Here is a 5,914-nt window from a genome sequence, read left to right on the forward strand (position 1 = left end):
GTAACTTAAGTCACAATTTTGACTTTTTATTTCATAATTTCGATTTATCTTGTAATTTATTACTTATTATTAGTTAATTATTACTTTTTTCTCATAATTATGACTTTTAAAGTTATAGTAAGTCATAATTTCGACTTTTTAACTCATAATTGACTAAAGTCATAATTTCAACTTTTTATCTCCTAGATTTGATTTTAGAAGTCATAATTTCCACTTTTAAAGCCATTATTTTGAGCTATAATTTTTATCTAATAATTATGACTTTTGAAGTAATACATTTCGGCCATAGGAAGTCATGATTTCAACATTTTGTCTCATAATTTCGACTTTATAAGACATAATTTTGACTTTTTATCTTAGAATTATGACTTAAGTAAGTTTATAATTTCGATTTTTTTTTATCTCATAATTTTGACTAATCTCGTAATTATGATTTAAGTCATAATTTTGACTTTTTATCTCACAATTATGACTTTTAAAGACTTAAAGCCTAGTCCTAGGCTAAAATTTAATACTAAGTTTATGCTGTTTCAGCTGAAAGTAACTTGCACTGACTGATCTTAAAATATATAGTGCCTTTGTATTGTCACGAGATGCACACCAGTAATGTTTCTTTTCTAAGGCACATTTATAAAAATTACTTAAATTTCTTAATTTAACAATGACATAATCCTGGTTTAGACTTAGACCTGTCTATGAAACCAGGCCCTTAAGTCATAATTTTGCCTTTTTTAACTCGTAATTATGACTTAAGCATGTCATTTTTTTTTCTTACGTGATGGAAATGGGCTTCCATACTGCAGAGAATCCATTGGTGAACAAGTGATAAAATGCTACATTCCAAATCTGTTCCCATGGACAAACAAATTAAACTGCTTCTTATATTTACAGCATACTGCATACTGAATAGTGTGTATTTCATTCTGAACTCACACATAGCAACTGCAGCATTTGCTCGCGCCTAATTGAACATGACTAAACCATAGTGCTTTAAAGCTGTTTGTTTGCTCAAGGCCCGTTCACTTAGTAAACGCTTTACCTGACAGTGACCTGGAGAAAGAAACAGTTTAAAAGCTAAAAATTAAACAGCACTTCCTCCTCTCGCTCTTTCTCTCCGTCCATTAGTACGATAAAAAAACGCGTCCATGGCTGAAGCATCTTGAGAGTCACTAAATCAATCTGAGTTGCGCTGAGAAATGGAGCTACTGATGGATCTGTGCTGCATATTTACCAAGCCCTCCACATCAGGTTTCACTACAAGAGGCCAGAGATAGATTTCCTTCTGCCAGCACGACACAGCAAACACACTGCAGATCAATATGAGCGGAGAGAGCAGCGTTTTTGACTGAAGTCAAACTCAGGTCAACTGCATTACATGCCTAAAGTAGAGCTTTGTGATTTACTGAAATAAAACAGAAATTGTGATATGGCTTTGTGCGACTATCCAATTGTAAAGTCTGCGATTAAATTAAATTCATATAGATGCTGCATGTTTCCAAATGAAGCGTGGAACTGTGTTCATTTACACCTGAGTAGCTGGTTTCTATGGAAAGATATTTATGCCAAGGAAAAAGTTATTTACAACATTTAATCTCACAATTCTGAGTTTTTTTCTTGGAAGTTCATATATAAGAATATTCATAAAGAATAGTCTGAATTGTGAGATAGAAACTCAGAATGGCAAGAAAAGTCTGCATTGTAAGACAAAAATGGCATTTTTTTTTTTTTGTAACTACTTGGCAGAAATCATGAGCTGCTCACGTGTAAATAAACACAGTGCTGTGATTTGCTCAGAGTATATAATAATTGATATCAATTTCAGCCTTTATTTCTCTATATTTAACATGCATTTGAAAATGCAACATGTTCAAAAATAATTCCCAGAGTAATGAGAAGCAACATCAACAAAAGAGAAACTTTTAAGTTCTTTCTGAGTTTTTCTGTCAAAATGAAAGTTCAGTGGTTTAATGTTTGAAAATGCAAAGATTAAGGCAACCATAAATATTAATATTGTAATTTTGCAGTTGTAATGTAAGTACAATTATTATATTATTTTTAAAAGCATTGTTCTTTTTTTATTTAAAGTGAAGATTTAAAAAAAAAAAGTTTCTTGCACTTGGCAGCCAATAATTTACAGCAACTACTTTATTGCAAGTATTTATTTAATATATTCTAGGTCATATTGTGTGCTTTTATGTCATGCAAACTGTCCATTTATGCCTTATTTAGATGAATGTATTCCAAAAAATTGGTTTAACACTGCCTTCTATGTTAACAACAAAACATATGGGAAGATTTTGGCCTCCATCTAATTTTATATTTATTTCAGTAAGTATGCACTAGTAATTTTACACTATGTTGAATCTTGTAGTAATTGCATGTAGCATTCTTTTTTTATTATTATTAGTTTTTATTTTGTTTACTTTATTTTATTTTATTTTTTTGCTGCTGTCTAGCCATAAATATTAGTATATGCCAAAATAAAAGCTCAGTGGATTAATGTTTGAAAATAAACAAATGAAGACAGCCATAAATATTAGTAATGTAATTTCAGTTGTAATTTAAATGTGTACATTTATTTTATTATTATTATTATTATTATTACAGTTTTCTTAAATATTCTTAGTTTACAGTTAAATATAACAATGTAATATTTTTTCTTTTTCTTTTGTATTTTTTATAAAAAATTATTAGTAATACTTTTATTATTATTATGCTTTCATAACTATATCTCGTTATTTATTTATTTATTTTTTGGTTCTGCCAATTTGAAGTATTTCACAATTTTATCAGAAAAATTGCAATTCTTTGTTTTCCCTAAAAAGAGAAGCCATATGCCAAAGTAGCTTGTTCTAATAGTTTCCTCCTGCAGTTTCAGCTAATCTTTGCATAAGAGTCTCATCCTGCATGGCTGAGTCCTGGAGAACATGATGAGTTGTGATTTACTGCACAGCTGCAGTGGATGCTAGGTTTAAATGTATGTGAATGTGAGGGATGAATGTTCAGTCAGTTCAGTTGTGTAACTGAGTGTCAGTGCAGTGGAGGAAACTTTGAAGATGTAATTTCTGTGTTCGGTGTTTGATTTACTGACATTACCGGTGTCTCTGTGTTTTTTGTGTGTTCTGCTGTCCAGCACATTCATATTGAGACCAAAGCCCTCATTCTGATGATGATGATGATGATGATGATGAGCTCAGGAACTGGACATCAGGAAATCTTTCCCATTTTCTTGCAGTTTTGTTGCTAATGTCACATGCTAATGTCTGAACATGCAATCAGATCACTAACATTTGCTCACAATCACACAGTCCTAATGATCCTGTATTCTCCCATGTTACTGTATGTACAGTGTGACATATTTGCCTTGTGGTTTCCAGGGAAACTAAAACTACTTTCTTCTCATACTATGTTTTAAGGAACAAAAATAACAAGCAGTTTTATGCTTTATCACAAGAGTATAACATTTTGTAAGTTTTCATAATTAACATTTACGATATGTTTCATTTATGCAAATGCACTTAAAGCAAAAATCTGGACTCTAATGCAGCTCTCTGATCTCTTATTTAATGCATCTGATTAATTCATAAGAATGGAAGAAATGCATATCAGATCAGATTCTGCTTTCAGATGAAATTCAAAGACTTTTGAATGATCATCCGCAGAGACACAATGAGCTCATGTGATTGTGTGTGGTGAGATGTTGCAGTTTTGGCATGTGTCTGCTGATGCGTGCTGTCATTCGCTCGCTCTGCCGCTGTCTGAAGCAGCACACGCCTGTGATGGAGGCTATATTTGGCCTCAACATGCTCACAGTGAAAGTCGTTCCAGCTGAGAAAGTCCCGTCAAATTAGGCCCCCTGTCCAGCACTGGATCTCTGAGAGCTGCTGAACACAGAGACGTGAGAGTAGAGCCTGGAGAGTAGATCTATCTATCGTTGTGTCGTTCTCTATCTATCTATCTATCTATCTATCTATCTGTCTGTCTGTCTGTCTGTCTGTCTATCTATCTATCTATCTGTCTGTCTCTCTGTTTGTCTGTCTCTGTCTGTCTGTCCATTTGTCCATCATTCTATCTATCCATCTCTGTCCTTCTTTCCATCCATCGTTCTATCTGTCTGTCTATCTGTCCATCCATCATTCTGTCTATTTATCTGTTTGTCTGTCCGTCTATCCGTCTGTCCGTCCGTCCACCCGTCATTCAGTCTGTCTCTGTCCACCTGTCTGTCCACCCATCCATCGTTCAGTCTATCGTTCTATCTATCTATCTGTCTATCTATCTATCCATCTCTGTCCGTCTCTCTATTCATCGTTCTGTCTGTCTGTCCATCCATCATTCTATCTATCTGTCTATCTATCTATCTGTCTGTCCGTCTATCCGTCTGTCTGTCTGTCCGTCATTCAATCTATGTCTCTGTCCACCTGTCCGTCCACCCATCCATCGTTCTATCTATCTATCTATCTATCTATCTATCTATCTATCTGTCTGTGTGTCTGTCTGTCTGTCCATCTGTCCATTCGTCCGTCATTCTATCCATCCATTCTATCCATCGTTCTGTCTATCTGTCCGTCCATCGTTCTATCTATCTATCTGTCCATCTATCTGTCTCTGTCTGTCTGTTTGTTTGTCCATCCATCCGTCGTTCTATCTGTCCGTCTCTGTCCGTCTGTCCATCCATCGTTCTATCTGTCTGTCTATCTATCTATGTATCTACCGCAGAAGAACAGCGAATGCCAGGAGTTGCGCACTTGAAAACAAAGCCCACTAGACAGTGACCATGTGCTGATTCTGAACGCTTCTCTCACTGACAAAGGAGTATAACATTACTTGAGGCTTGCGCACTCAACTGTCTGCGAAATGGAGCTTTGTGATCTTGTATCCTACCTTTCTCATTCGGCACAAATCCAAATATTGCATAATATTTTCATATTGATGATGTATCCAAATGCTAACGCCTTCCTATGGTGACACAGTGAGGCAGGCGTGCTCACGTATATGTTTTGTGTTTGTGTGCACCGGCGCGATTACTTCAGCTTTCCTCATTCCCACAAAATCAACTTAAACAAAAAACAAATAGGATGTCGCTTTCTGCCATTTGAGTTTCCTTTCTGTCACAAAACTGAACTGAAACTCGGCAAATATAGGCTACGTTACGTGTAGTGTAACGTTTGCACTGTTTTTCCCCCTTGTCTAACAGTTAACTAAATTAAATATGTGTCAAGTATTTATTCCTTGTATGTATATGTACTGCAGATTTTATAGCCTATATATGACATTATAATTTGATATAATATTTAGTATTTTCACATGTAGGTGGAAAAAAATCACTACTGTCTGTTAAAAATAAATGATAAGAAATCTAGCAAAGTAGATTTGTTTTTTTTTCTGTTGTACCGTAATTGTATCGAACCGTGACCCCCGAACCGAGGTACATACCGAACCATGACATCTGTGTACCGTTACACCCATACTATCTATCTATCTATCTATCTGTCCTGTTTGTCCATCCATCGTTCCTTCGTTCTTTCGGTTTGTCTATCCATTCATCTGTCCATCCATCTATCATTATCTCTGCTAATTAACTCCTCGTGTTCTTCACACTTGCAGGAAGGAAAATCTTGCACGTAAGAGGCCAATTATCCTTGAGTTCGGCAGAGACAGTGACCTGTGACGACCTTTAATTGCTTCTGTCTGTTGTTCATGGGAGGATCTTCCGCAGAAACACGAGCTGGTGGGTTTTCTGCCCCTCAGGCATTTGCTCTGTTCCCTCATTCTGTTCATTGTTCAGAGTGTTACTGTGCTAATGAGAGAGTCTACGAGTTCGATGATCTCTGGAGGGATCTGCATGGACTCTGTCTCTGAGAGAAACTTCAGACTTTGCTGAAGATGAAAACAAGCAGCTGATGACCTCAAGCAG

General features: G+C 35.6%; 1 pseudogene; it reads left to right on the forward strand.

Moving 5' to 3' along the window:
• Positions 1 to 5,668, forward strand: part of LOC127181558 (coiled-coil domain-containing protein 127-like) — a 9,101-nt pseudogene extending 3,433 nt beyond the window's left edge.
• The last annotated feature ends 246 nt before the right edge of the window (positions 5,669 to 5,914 follow it).

Source organism: Labeo rohita, chromosome 19 (genome assembly GCF_022985175.1).
Source record: "Labeo rohita strain BAU-BD-2019 chromosome 19, IGBB_LRoh.1.0, whole genome shotgun sequence".
Classification (NCBI taxonomy): domain Eukaryota; kingdom Metazoa; phylum Chordata; class Actinopteri; order Cypriniformes; family Cyprinidae; genus Labeo; species Labeo rohita.